The sequence below is a fragment of the Rhamphochromis longiceps genome, linkage group LG14, assembly GCF_057381845.1.
Source record: "Rhamphochromis longiceps isolate RC_006_pf linkage group LG14, R_longiceps_female_GT1.1, whole genome shotgun sequence".
Lineage (NCBI taxonomy): Eukaryota > Metazoa > Chordata > Actinopteri > Cichliformes > Cichlidae > Rhamphochromis > Rhamphochromis longiceps.
The window spans coordinates 42,760,696-42,775,216 of NC_140570.1; the positions used below are offsets into that span (position 1 = coordinate 42,760,696).

Sequence of the window (14,521 nt, forward strand, 5' to 3'; positions counted from 1 at the left end):
CGATTACGTCACCATGCCAGTCTCCTATTGCCAGAGGCTGAAGTGTGTGTGCAGTCACCAGGTGATAATCTGATATCGTCTACTTCCCCACTGATGTTAAGTAATATGAAAAAAATAATGAATCCCACCTTAGGCCGAATGTGTGACTCTCTTCGTAGTGGAAGAGAGAATGAATCTTCCCATCCGAATTCACGGCAATCAGTCTGTCAATCAAATCCTGTGGAGTAAAATGAGAGGCTTTGAACAAGAATGCACCGGATAGGGTGCAAAACGAAAACTGTGTGGAAATTTACAATGGGTAAGGTGGAGAACGTATATCAGTCTCAGTGTGAGAGGGTTTATTTGAATGCGTTTGAAGTAAAACAAATGGGTGGGTGGTGTTTGGAGGCCAAATAAAAAGTGCAAACATGCCCTCAGATGGATGACAAAAAAAAACTGCAGTGTGTGGAAAAGAAGAAGAAGAAAAACACTTACAGGTATGGAGGTTGGCATCTCCCTCAGGGTGTATTCGCTTTTGTTGGCCAAAGACTGTCGGCCCAGCAGTTGCCACACCGACTGGGAAGAGGAGAGGAGGTTGACCAAGTACAGGAAGGACTGAAGAGGAAAGTAAATACAGCAGCTGTTAGAGAGAAAAAATGTATTTGCTTTTAAAGACCATTGTGAATGCATTTGTGCACGTCATGGATTGATCAAATCCTAACACATAATAATAATATAACACTATTCAACTACAAACACTACCGATAATATGACAAATAATATCTGTAGTATTCAAAGCAAAACAAAATGTAAAAAGAATTTATGATTGCAAAGGTAAAACATGGTTTACCACACTCTCAAAACTGAATAAGACATATATTCTGAGCAGAGTGGTTGAGCAGAAACCTATTGCAGCCTGAAGAATATTAAACTACAGGAAAGCTCCCTGCATTTTTCACTGGGTCTGGTAGAACAGGGAAAACATATCATCAAAAGCATCAAAGGAAAAAAAGAGAGACACTTGCACAAACGAGCTACAACTTAGATTATATTAAACAGCTTCAAAGAAACGTAAAGAAAAAAACAAGATACGATGGATTTTTTTTTCTAAAATAGAAATATCTATACTTTCATGTGTCTTCTGATGTTTCTGTGCATGTGTGAACTTATCTTCATATGTACTACCAAACCTCCTACTGTACTTAGCACAGATTAAAGCAAAGACTCGAGTTAATTCACCAAAGTGCTGGTGTGTGTATATTTAGTTTTCCTTTGACCTCAGCATATATGTATAACCCACTGATAAGGCAGACTTTAAAGTCGCCTGTGGCAGGACACAGTTTACACATCACTGGCTGTCCGTATTCACTTGGCTAGTCTCTCTGAGAGAGATGACTTGGCTGCTGTCAGAGGCCAAGCATCAGACACACACAGACAGGCTCACGCTGGAGCTTGTTGAAGCTTTCCTGAGAGAAATTCTGCCAAAAACATAACTAAAAATGCAGTCTTATGAAAGTAAGGCTTATTTGCCCAGACACCCATAAACCAATCAGCAAAAAGCCTTTCTTGTTAACAAAATCACTATTGCCAGTTTCTTAAATATGAATATTCACAAGTGAATTTTCTACATGGCTGCTGGTATCACAGCAACACATGGACCACTATTCTGAGTCCTGGGTTAATAATAATTGGAATCAATTTAATTTTAATCAATTTAAACACCTTTGTAACCAGTGAGCTAAAAACATGATGGAAAAGCAAAACTTCTAAGAGATCTGTGTCTGTACTATTATGTAGATATCTAAAAATTGGGGCATTGTGGGCTCCAGGAAGTTTCTCCTTCTCCCTCTCTCTCACACACACACGCACGCACATACATACAATACCTTAATGCAACTCCTATCTGTGGGGTCAATGGGAGTTGGTTTGGGACGGACCACTCTGATGTCGTCACTGCTGCACTCAAGAACAGACCATAGCTCTAGTACCAGGGCCCGAATAAAGCCTGAGACAGAACACGGAGAAATTTGTTGTACCAAACATTTATTTGAAATAGCAGCAACTAAAATTATTAACAGTGCTTTAATAAATAAACGACTGACTTTGTTATTGTGTCCAATCTTTTAAAGAAATCTGTCTTTGCATTGCTGGCACCGTTTTGATTGGAGGATTTGAATCTCAGGAAGGAAGGAATTTATAATGCCACTCCCTTTGATCCCATTTAATCTCTTCCCTGTTGCACTTTGGCCTGTCAGTAACTACATTTGAATTTTGCAGCTCAAGCTTGCACATAAAGGCTGGATAAAAACGTTAATGCAATCAAAATGTACGCAGCCCTCGCTGGAAAACTGGGGATACAGTACAGTACATAAATGATGAAGCAAAGACAAAACATTAGTGTCATGGAAGAAGAAATAGTCAGTGCATCACGGGAAGCTCCCAGCAATAAAACCTGCATTTGTATTGACACATAAACCTTAATTTGTGAGCAATTTTCAGTGTATTTCAGTTAAATTAATGAGACAAATATAACAAAAGGGATTTTATACTTAGAAGAAGAATATGAAATTGAAATATTAAACTAAGAAAACTATAAATACTGCAGTTCTAGAGTTACAGATATACAATTAAGCTTTGCATATCAGTGCTGTATAACCCAGGGAATGTACTTTTTTTTTTTTTATAATTGAATAGTAATGGAAATCATGAACTGTTTTTCAGAGGTCATAGATCAAATGAGCAGTAGAGTTTTTCTCACAGAATGGTTCTTTCACATAGAAAGCAGTGTGTGCTGCAGGTTTAGCAAATGGCCCATCATTTGTATCTCCAGTGTCTGTTGAAGTGTACAGTATCTGTGTGTGTGCATGACCGTCGGTGCTCTCTGCTCACTCGGGTTCAGAGGTACAGGGAGGAGGCTCAGCAGGAGTAGAGGCAGCTGCTTCATCACAAACATGCCAGGTGCAGGCGGTAAAGGCCCTTTCTGTTTCCTCTCAACCCTCCTGCCAAAGCCATAGAACTCTGCCGAGGTGAACCAGACAACACAATATAGACATTTTTCCCTGTTCCTACATGGAAACACAAGATCAAACGGGCATTTTTTTTTGGCATAAATATGTATATCATATCGGACTCAGTTTGTTCCTGTTATTGTTTTTGCACTGTACTTGTCATCCATTCCAGTGAAACGATGCAGAAGGTTGTAGGTTGTGCAATAGTGCCATCTAGAGGTGAAGTAACATCACACTGCCCGTGCTCTTGTCTCGTCACGGTGTTTGCGTGTTTCTCCCTCTCTGCACACTCATGGGAATGTGCTGTCAGGCAGGACTCAGCGTTATATTCACAATATGTGGAAAATATATTGATATTGAATGTTCAAATATGAGGATATGTATAATGTATAGGTTGACTTTGCTCTACCTACACTTCTGGCAGAGCAGCAGTTGCAATGCGAACACATAATTAAACGGTGTATTTATAGGAACAGATTTCTTGCCTATGGCAGACAAAGTGATTTTAAACGTGTAAAAGGTTTCATTCACAGATGATTTATTACTATCACACCCTGGAGACTTTATAAAGAGCACTGCTGCAAAAGCAGCCTAAACAAACTTGTACAGTAGGTCACGCTGGTTTAGTTTTTCATCAAAATGCTTTTTTTCTTTTACTATTATTTTTGAAAACGTTACAGCACTGGTGGACATTTCCTACCAAATAAGAACTAGACACTACTGTTATGTAGTGGTTAATTGGAAAACTGTTTTATCACGAATTTCTTATTTAGAAATAATTAAAATTTTATTTGATGTTTTTTTTTTTTTTGGATGGATACTGTTATTGCAGTGATGCTGTAATTAAACTGTCTTCACCCCAGTAGAATAATTGCATGACTCCATCACTGAAGTGGAGGGTTTGCTTTGGAGGGGAAACGCACAGTGTCTCTTTAGTAGCATGGTGGTTGGATCCCACATTTGTTTCTTATGTAACATTGTAAATAGCTGCTAAGACAGCATATCTATTGGACAAGCACATATTATACATACTTTGCACGTGCAGTATTTAATAGAAAGCAGTGTGTGCTGCAGGTTTAGCAAATGGCCCATCATTTGTAAGCTCTGTCTGGACTATATCACTTTTTGAGGTCATCCTTCTTTCTGTCAGTCTGCCTTTTTATCGATGGCACAAACATATGTCACATCATGGAACACATGAGTGCTCCACAGCCAGCGCTGCTCAACACAGCAGGGAACTGTTCTTGCGTGGGTAAAGTCATAGGAGAGAATAGGTTTCAGAACGCAGCGGTGCTGTTATAAGCGAAGGGCTGATAAGTAATCAGACTTCTTTTCCCATAACCAGTTGAGTCGCCCCTTCTAGCCAATAGAAAGAATGCAGGATTAAAATATTTGTTCACTAGCTTCATTTTTTGACCTCTTTTGACAAGAGTACGGTATTTCCTGGAGCCTTTTGCATATGGATAAACCTAGTATCAGTATACAACTGATATGTGAATCCATTTATCAAAAAAGAACGCCTCTTCTTACTCTTTCTTACCCAAACAAAAACGGTTTGACAAATACATTTCTCCCTAAGCTGCCTTAAGTCTCCTTTATACCGACAACACAAAAACAACAACAACAACTTATAATATAAGCCTTAAGCATCACAGCTGACAAGTGTTTGTTGTGTCCAAATAACTGCAATAGTACCTGAACTGTGCAGAGCCACAACTCCCGGAGCAGTTGCTGCCACCTGTGTCACCATCACCCCGTAGCCAAACTTCTCGCAGCTGCTCACCTACAGAAAACACACAGAAATCTCATACCCCTAGAAATATTTCAGCCTTTCACTATCACAGTTTTTGGTTATCAGGTAAAAAATGAATGAGAGTTTGGAAAAAGGATGGAAAAGGTTTAGGTCAAATGTAGTACTAATGTATCATAAAGGGAGATGTGTAAGTAAATCTGGGATTCTGGAAAGGCACAACATAATGTAGTTAAACATGCTGTGGAGAATTTAAATTGTAAATTGATATTGGAGTGTGCAGGCCCTTCATTAATTACAACACAATGCCACAACTAAAAATAGACAAAATATAATTACATTCCATAATTAAAGTGTAATGCCAAACTAGAGAAGCAATTACAATGGTGCGTAAACAATGGCAGTAAATTAAGCCCACGGGGGATCAGCTAAGGTTTGCAGCAAGCCTGAGTGTTTGTGTGTTTACAATTTGAATCTTAGACTCAGACCCTGTGACAAGGTCTGTGAAAACCACGTTTTTATGCCTGAAATACTACAGTACTACACTCCCACCAGATGAGCTCATGCAGCCTGTCACGAACCGGGACATACAACCATGACAAAACAGGAGATGCACACACAATTTATTGTGTTATTAATTTAGATCAACTGTGCTAATATAGTATACCAAAATGAAAACAATAACTCAAATTTCAGATATTTGAGGTTGTGCTGAAAATAATGGTGCCAAATAAGGCAAGAAAAACATATTTTAAAGGTGAAATATAGAGGTAAAATCAAAAATAGTCAAGAACGGCCAATTATACCCTGGACCACAGAGGGTTAAATTTGAAAACGGTTTAAAAAAAAACATCCCCATTCTAAAATGTCATGTGACAATCTGATTCATGAAGAGTGATGATGTCACAAGGACATGTGATGATGTCACAAGGACATGTGATGATGTCACAAGCACATGCCTTTGAGCCTTTGAAGTTTTTCTATAAATAGGGGTCAGGAGCAGCAAGTTTTAGTCAGTTTGTTCGCAGCCTTCAAACGTTCGACCAGAGCTATATTTGAAAGTATTTGTAAACCTCTGTAACATCACGCTCCAAAGCCCTGTGACGTTTCTGTGTTCTGTGACGTTGTCCCAAAGAAAGACCTTTAAATGCGATAAATAGCCTAAACGTTTTCGTTTATGACTAGTTTACCGTGTTATGACTGTGAACAGGGGGGAAGTCGCGCAAGAGAAATGTCGACCAAAACAATTGCAAGTAAGCCAAAGTCAGTTCCTAAAAGTCAACCCGCAGGTGTTTCCACCACCATCAGACCCTCCACTTCTGTAAGACCTCCATTAAGAATAACTGATGCAAAGAAAACCACTCGGGTGGGAAAAACTCAGAATGGAAGACCGGCAGCTGTGAAACAGCCCCCGAAGAGGGATATGAAAAAGAATGTGGACAGTAAACTGGTCAGCTTAATTACAAATGAAATTGTATACAGTGGAGCGACTGTGTCATTTGATGACATCGCAGGGCAGGATCTGGCAAAGCAAGCACTTCAAGAAATTGTCATCCTTCCTGCCTTAAGACCTGATCTCTTTACTGGTCTGAGAGCTCCTGCACGTGGCTTGCTTTTATTTGGCCCACCAGGAAATGGGAAGACCATGCTCGCCAAAGCAGTTGCTGCAGAGTCTAATGCAACATTCTTCAACATCAGTGCTGCTAGTTTGACCTCCAAATATGTGGGAGAAGGCGAGAAGCTCGTACGAGCACTCTTTGCAGTTGCAAGAGAGAGACAGCCCTCAGTAATCTTCATCGATGAAGTGGACGGCTTGCTCTGTCAAAGGAGGGAGGGGGAGCACGACGCCTCTCGCCGTTTAAAAACTGAGTTCCTCATTGAGTTTGACGGGTTGCAGTCAGGAAAGGATGACAGAGTACTTGTAATGGGAGCAACGAACAGGCCCCAGGAGCTCGATGAAGCAATATTAAGGCGCTTTGCAAAAAGAGTATATGTGACCTTACCCGATGAGAAGACAAGATTTACGCTGCTGAAAAATCTTTTGGGAACGCACGGGAGTCCACTGAGCCAAGACGAACTGTCCTGTCTTGCAAAAGTGACTGAAGGATATTCAGGGAGCGATTTGACAGCATTAGCCAAAGATGCTGCACTTGGCCCAATAAGAGAGTTGGCACCAGAACAAGTCCGTGTTATAGCTGCTGCTGAGGTGCGCAACATTAAGATAAAAGACTTTGAGGATTCTCTGAAGCAAATCAAACCAACTGTTAGTCCAGCAACTCTTAACATGTACACCAAATAGAACAAAGATTTTGGTGGTCCTTCTTCAATAAATCCAAATCCAGTCAGGCTGGATGAAACAGAGTGCAAAAATAAAGAGCTTCTTCAAGAGAAAGAGCAACAGGAAAAAGAAAAAAAACGTATTCTCCAGGACTTGGAGAGAAGAAATCTACAACTGAACAAATTAATACAATGAAGGACAGAACACCTGAACTGGAAGGAGAAGTATTGGAAAAACGACGTTCAAAGATGCAGCGTAGGATCAATGAAATGGCGAAAAAACACTCAGAGGTCATTAATGAGATGTTGTTGAACTCAGACAACTTGAAGTGTGAAAACGCTGAAATGCTTGCACAAAAGCAGCAACAAGAGAAAATAAATGAAGACCTGCAGCGTAAGCTTCAAGAAATCACAAGAAGAAATGAGCAGTTAGAAAAGATGCACAAGGAAAAACAACAGCAAAATACAGACAAGTGCAATCTATTAAAAGAAATGGAGCAAAGATGCCAGAAACTTGAGAAGGAAGTTGAAGAAACAACCGATCAGTTGAGAACCCTCATCCTAGAGAAAAAAGTGGTCGTGGAAAAGCTCATGGAAAAGAAGAAAAAACGTTTCCGCTTCTTCTGGAGGAGGGACACTCCTGCTTTTTCTACTCTTTCTATTTTTTCTACTGCTGACGTCACCTCGTCTCCCTCCACCTCTGTTCCATCTTAATTTTCACCTCTCCTCTCCCCTTCTCTCCTAACACTTCTTCCCTCTCTCCTTCATCTTTTTTCACCCCAACCAGTCCCGGCAGTTGACTGCCCCTCGTGAGCCTGGTTCTGCCGGAAGTTTCTGCCCGTTTAAAGGCAGTTTTTCTTCCCCACTGTCGCCTAGTGCTTGCTCAGAGGGGATTGTTGGGGTTTTCTCTTTTCTTTTTTTTCCCCTTCTTATTACCATTTTCCTTTATTTACCGATTTGTTTTGTTTACTTTTCTTTTACGTTGTTTCTTTATTTACTTGTTTAACTTTTTTTCAACTTATGTAATAAACTAATAAACCAATTGAATTTATCCTCTGCGTATTTTACATCTAATCTTTAAAGAATATTTCCAAAACATTTTCAAACATCACGATCTGTCTTTTGTTTGCTTGTTAAAACCCCGTAAATGGTGAAGTAAAAACCCTGTGATATGGTTTAAAACATCAAAATAGACTAAACAACTAGTCTAAAACTAAGAGACACAGGATAAAGTTGGTGTGAAGGTTTCAGTCTGTGAATGAATCTAAGCACCATCACCTTAACTTTAAATTCATCTCTGTTACCCTCTTTGTGACTGAACTCTGACCGTGAGCACCACAGCCACTGCGCACCAGTCACACGCACTTTAAATCCATCACAGTAAACCAGTTAGTTTACCTCAGTTTGTTTTGCAGCACATTTCACAACATGCAAAAGCATAATGTGCCATGTACAGACTCAAAATCTGATTTAAAAACATGAGGACTGACCTGTAAGCTTTACATTTACAGTTTATCACATACCACTGAGCAGTTCTTACCTGTAATTCTAAGCCCTCTTCTTCCTTTTCTGGTTTAAAACATCAAATTAGACTAAACAACTAGTCTAAAACCAAGAGACACTTAAATATTAAGTTAAACCTCTGGGGTTGCCGGACGCGCCGGCGCGTCAAAATCACATGACCAATTTAAGACGACACAGCTACAAGATGCAGCGATTCAGAGGCTGTATCCCAATTCAGGGTCTGCAGCCTTAAAGGCCGCATTTTAAGGCCGATTACGTCACCATGCCAGTCTCCTATTGCCAGAGGCTGAAGTGTGTGTGCAGTCACCAGGTGATAATCTGATATCGTCTACTTCCCCACTGATGTTAAGTAATATGAAAAAAATAATGAATCCCACCTTAGGCCGAATGTGTGACTCTCTTCGTAGTGGAAGAGAGAATGAATCTTCCCATCCGAATTCACGGCAATCAGTCTGTCAATCAAATCCTGTGGAGTAAAATGAGAGGCTTTGAACAAGAATGCACCGGATAGGGTGCAAAACGAAAACTGTGTGGAAATTTACAATGGGTAAGGTGGAGAACGTATATCAGTCTCAGTGTGAGAGGGTTTATTTGAATGCGTTTGAAGTAAAACAAATGGGTGGGTGGTGTTTGGAGGCCAAATAAAAAGTGCAAACATGCCCTCAGATGGATGACAAAAAAAAACTGCAGTGTGTGGAAAAGAAGAAGAAGAAAAACACTTACAGGTATGGAGGTTGGCATCTCCCTCAGGGTGTATTCGCTTTTGTTGGCCAAAGACTGTCGGCCCAGCAGTTGCCACACCGACTGGGAAGAGGAGAGGAGGTTGACCAAGTACAGGAAGGACTGAAGAGGAAAGTAAATACAGCAGCTGTTAGAGAGAAAAAATGTATTTGCTTTTAAAGACCATTGTGAATGCATTTGTGCACGTCATGGATTGATCAAATCCTAACACATAATAATAATATAACACTATTCAACTACAAACACTACCGATAATATGACAAATAATATCTGTAGTATTCAAAGCAAAACAAAATGTAAAAAGAATTTATGATTGCAAAGATAAAACATGGTTTACCACACTCTCAAAACTGAATAAGACATATATTCTGAGCAGAGTGGTTGAGCAGAAACCTATTGCAGCCTGAAGAATATTAAACTACAGGAAAGCTCCCTGCATTTTTCACTGGGTCTGGTAGAACAGGGAAAACATATCATCAAAAGCATCAAAGGAAAAAAAGAGAGACACTTGCACAAACGAGCTACAACTTAGATTATATTAAACAGCTTCAAAGAAACGTAAAGAAAAAAACAAGATACGATGGATTTTTTTTTCTAAAATAGAAATATCTATACTTTCATGTGTCTTCTGATGTTTCTGTGCATGTGTGAACTTATCTTCATATGTACTACCAAACCTCCTACTGTACTTAGCACAGATTAAAGCAAAGACTCGAGTTAATTCACCAAAGTGCTGGTGTGTGTATATTTAGTTTTCCTTTGACCTCAGCATATATGTATAACCCACTGATAAGGCAGACTTTAAAGTCGCCTGTGGCAGGACACAGTTTACACATCACTGGCTGTCCGTATTCACTTGGCTAGTCTCTCTGAGAGAGATGACTTGGCTGCTGTCAGAGGCCAAGCATCAGACACACACAGACAGGCTCACGCTGGAGCTTGTTGAAGCTTTCCTGAGAGAAATTCTGCCAAAAACATAACTAAAAATGCAGTCTTATGAAAGTAAGGCTTATTTGCCCAGACACCCATAAACCAATCAGCAAAAAGCCTTTCTTGTTAACAAAATCACTATTGCCAGTTTCTTAAATATGAATATTCACAAGTGAATTTTCTACATGGCTGCTGGTATCACAGCAACACATGGACCACTATTCTGAGTCCTGGGTTAATAATAATTGGAATCAATTTAATTTTAATCAATTTAAACACCTTTGTAACCAGTGAGCTAAAAACATGATGGAAAAGCAAAACTTCTAAGAGATCTGTGTCTGTACTATTATGTAGATATCTAAAAATTGGGGCATTGTGGGCTCCAGGAAGTTTCTCCTTCTCCCTCTCTCTCTCACACACACACGCACGCACATACATACAATACCTTAATGCAACTCCTATCTGTGGGGTCAATGGGAGTTGGTTTGGGACGGACCACTCTGATGTCGTCACTGCTGCACTCAAGAACAGACCATAGCTCTAGTACCAGGGCCCGAATAAAGCCTGAGACAGAACACGGAGAAATTTGTTGTACCAAACATTTATTTGAAATAGCAGCAACTAAAATTATTAACAGTGCTTTAATAAATAAACGACTGACTTTGTTATTGTGTCCAATCTTTTAAAGAAATCTGTCTTTGCATTGCTGGCACCGTTTTGATTGGAGGATTTGAATCTCAGGAAGGAAGGAATTTATAATGCCACTCCCTTTGATCCCATTTAATCTCTTCCCTGTTGCACTTTGGCCTGTCAGTAACTACATTTGAATTTTGCAGCTCAAGCTTGCACATAAAGGCTGGATAAAAACGTTAATGCAATCAAAATGTACGCAGCCCTCGCTGGAAAACTGGGGATACAGTACAGTACATAAATGATGAAGCAAAGACAAAACATTAGTGTCATGGAAGAAGAAATAGTCAGTGCATCACGGGAAGCTCCCAGCAATAAAACCTGCATTTGTATTGACACATAAACCTTAATTTGTGAGCAATTTTCAGTGTATTTCAGTTAAATTAATGAGACAAATATAACAAAAGGGATTTTATACTTAGAAGAAGAATATGAAATTGAAATATTAAACTAAGAAAACTATAAATACTGCAGTTCTAGAGTTACAGATATACAATTAAGCTTTGCATATCAGTGCTGTATAACCCAGGGAATGTACTTTTTTTTTTTTTATAATTGAATAGTAATGGAAATCATGAACTGTTTTTCAGAGGTCATAGATCAAATGAGCAGTAGAGTTTTTCTCACAGAATGGTTCTTTCACATAGAAAGCAGTGTGTGCTGCAGGTTTAGCAAATGGCCCATCATTTGTATCTCCAGTGTCTGTTGAAGTGTACAGTATCTGTGTGTGTGCATGACCGTCGGTGCTCTCTGCTCACTCGGGTTCAGAGGTACAGGGAGGAGGCTCAGCAGGAGTAGAGGCAGCTGCTTCATCACAAACATGCCAGGTGCAGGCGGTAAAGGCCCTTTCTGTTTCCTCTCAACCCTCCTGCCAAAGCCATAGAACTCTGCCGAGGTGAACCAGACAACACAATATAGACATTTTTCCCTGTTCCTACATGGAAACACAAGATCAAACGGGCATTTTTTTTTGGCATAAATATGTATATCATATCGGACTCAGTTTGTTCCTGTTATTGTTTTTGCACTGTACTTGTCATCCATTCCAGTGAAACGATGCAGAAGGTTGTAGGTTGTGCAATAGTGCCATCTAGAGGTGAAGTAACATCACACTGCCCGTGCTCTTGTCTCGTCACGGTGTTTGCGTGTTTCTCCCTCTCTGCACACTCAGCGTTATATTCACAATATGTGGAAAATATATTGATATTGAATGTTCAAATATGAGGATATGTATAATGTATAGGTTGACTTTGCTCTACCTACACTTCTGGCAGAGCAGCAGTTGCAATGCGAACACATAATTAAACGGTGTATTTATAGGAACAGATTTCTTGCCTATGGCAGACAAAGTGATTTTAAACGTGTAAAAGGTTTCATTCACAGATGATTTATTACTATCACACCCTGGAGACTTTATAAAGAGCACTGCTGCAAAAGCAGCCTAAACAAACTTGTACAGTAGGTCACGCTGGTTTAGTTTTTCATCAAAATGCTTTTTTTCTTTTACTATTATTTTTGAAAACGTTACAGCACTGGTGGACATTTCCTACCAAATAAGAACTAGACACTACTGTTATGTAGTGGTTAATTGGAAAACTGTTTTATCACGAATTTCTTATTTAGAAATAATTAAAATTTTATTTGATGTTTTTTTTTTTTTGGATGGATACTGTTATTGCAGTGATGCTGTAATTAAACTGTCTTCACCCCAGTAGAATAATTGCATGACTCCATCACTGAAGTGGAGGGTTTGCTTTGGAGGGGAAACGCACAGTGTCTCTTTAGTAGCATGGTGGTTGGATCCCACATTTGTTTCTTATGTAACATTGTAAATAGCTGCTAAGACAGCATATCTATTGGACAAGCACATATTATACATACTTTGCACGTGCAATATTTAAACATGTAGGCTAGAGAATGACTTTCAGTTGTATTATTTATTAGACGAATACTAATTATCACTGTAAATATGAAAATCTGTACAAAACATCAAAGCATTAAGAATACTTGCAATAAAAAGAAATTTTCTAAATGGTGCTGTTTGTCTTATTATGCAGTAGACTTGAGATCTCAGTAGTTATTAGTTCAAGATCAGGACACAGTGTTTAAGGGATTGTACATTTCAAAATATAATTTACTTTGAAGCGATCTGATCCTATGCCATGACATTTAAAACATTAACATAATGCTCACTTAAATTGAAAAAAAATCTCTCACTTTGTGATTTTTAAAAAAGCAAATAGAATGCATTTATCAAACACTTTTAGTTGATGTTTGTTATGGAGTAGTGGCAGAAATCTTTAGCCATTCCTCGTTGCCTCAGGAGCAATGATTTTATTGAACATGTGCAAACATAAATGGAAATATACGTAAAATAGAGTTTATAACAATATAACAAGCTTGAAAGTCAATATTTGGCATTGTAACTGTTATTCTTCAGTTCTAGTTTTCTTGTCATTTCCACAGGAACAGTTTTCCAGGCTTCTTGAAGGATATTCAGAGCACGTCTTTGGGTGTTGTCCGCCTTTTGTTCCGTTCTCGTGTCACAATGATCCCACACTGCTTCAGTAATATTGAGGTCTGGGCTCTGGGGAGGCCAAGCCATGACTGATGCTGTTCTATTGTATGTTTTTCTATCCAGGTATGCTTTTACTGTACTGACAGTATTTTGGGGATCATTGCTATCCTGAAAAATGATGCATTTGCCAATCACATGCTTTCCCAATGGCATTACATTGTGGATTAAAATCCATTGTTACTTTTCTATATTCAAGATTCCATCAATCAAGAGTTTCCCATCCTTAAGAATAGCTTCTTCTTCTTCTAACAATTTCTGACAAGGGTTCAGCAAACGGTAGATGAATCAGCTGAAGGGCTAGATGCACCTTTCAGGTCCTGTGTTGGGTCTTAACTCGATTTTCCCCTCTTATTTCTTAAGGACATGACTTTCAGATATTGTTAATTTGCTGTAGAGGGTGTGTGTGGTTGAAAGGCAAGGCCTGAAGAGGAAATGAGGGTTAGGTGAGAGGAATGGTGGAAACATTGGGGTAAAACTTGGATTCACTTATTATTAATTATTAAACACTTATTATTAATGGAGCAGTAACACTGAGAAAAAAATCATCAAACTTTTACTCCTACTGACAAAATTAATCAAAAGCATTTTTAATTATGAACATTAAAAGTACTATTGAATGGGAAAAATCACATCTATCTGGATTTCTTTGCTTGTTGATTTCCAAACTAATATAAGTATTTTTCTGTACCTTTGCACTGATTTTCCCCTTTAACTGAATTTATCCTGCCAATGCTTTTTTGCATGTGCCCTTTGCTGCTAGAAATCAGATCATCTTTTTCATATAAATCTATGTACAAAAAAATACATAGATAGCTTTTAAAGCTGGAATCGGTCTTTGACTTTGCCTTTATTCTTCATTGCTGTATTACCTTTCCTCCTTCTGACCTTACTCTTTATGGCCACTTTTAGCATAAATATAGCATCTGGTTTAGCAAACCTTATAAAGGGAAAATCGATCTGAGGAATGGGAACAAAGCAAAAGTCATCATGAACGTGTCAGTTGAGGCTGTTAATCAGTGGGATACTGCAGGTCACCCTGCTTAA

General features: G+C 38.9%; 1 pseudogene; it reads left to right on the forward strand.

Moving 5' to 3' along the window:
* Positions 1-4,175: 4,175 nt before the first annotated feature.
* LOC146654910 (spastin pseudogene) lies at positions 4,176-14,521 on the forward strand (annotated as a pseudogene).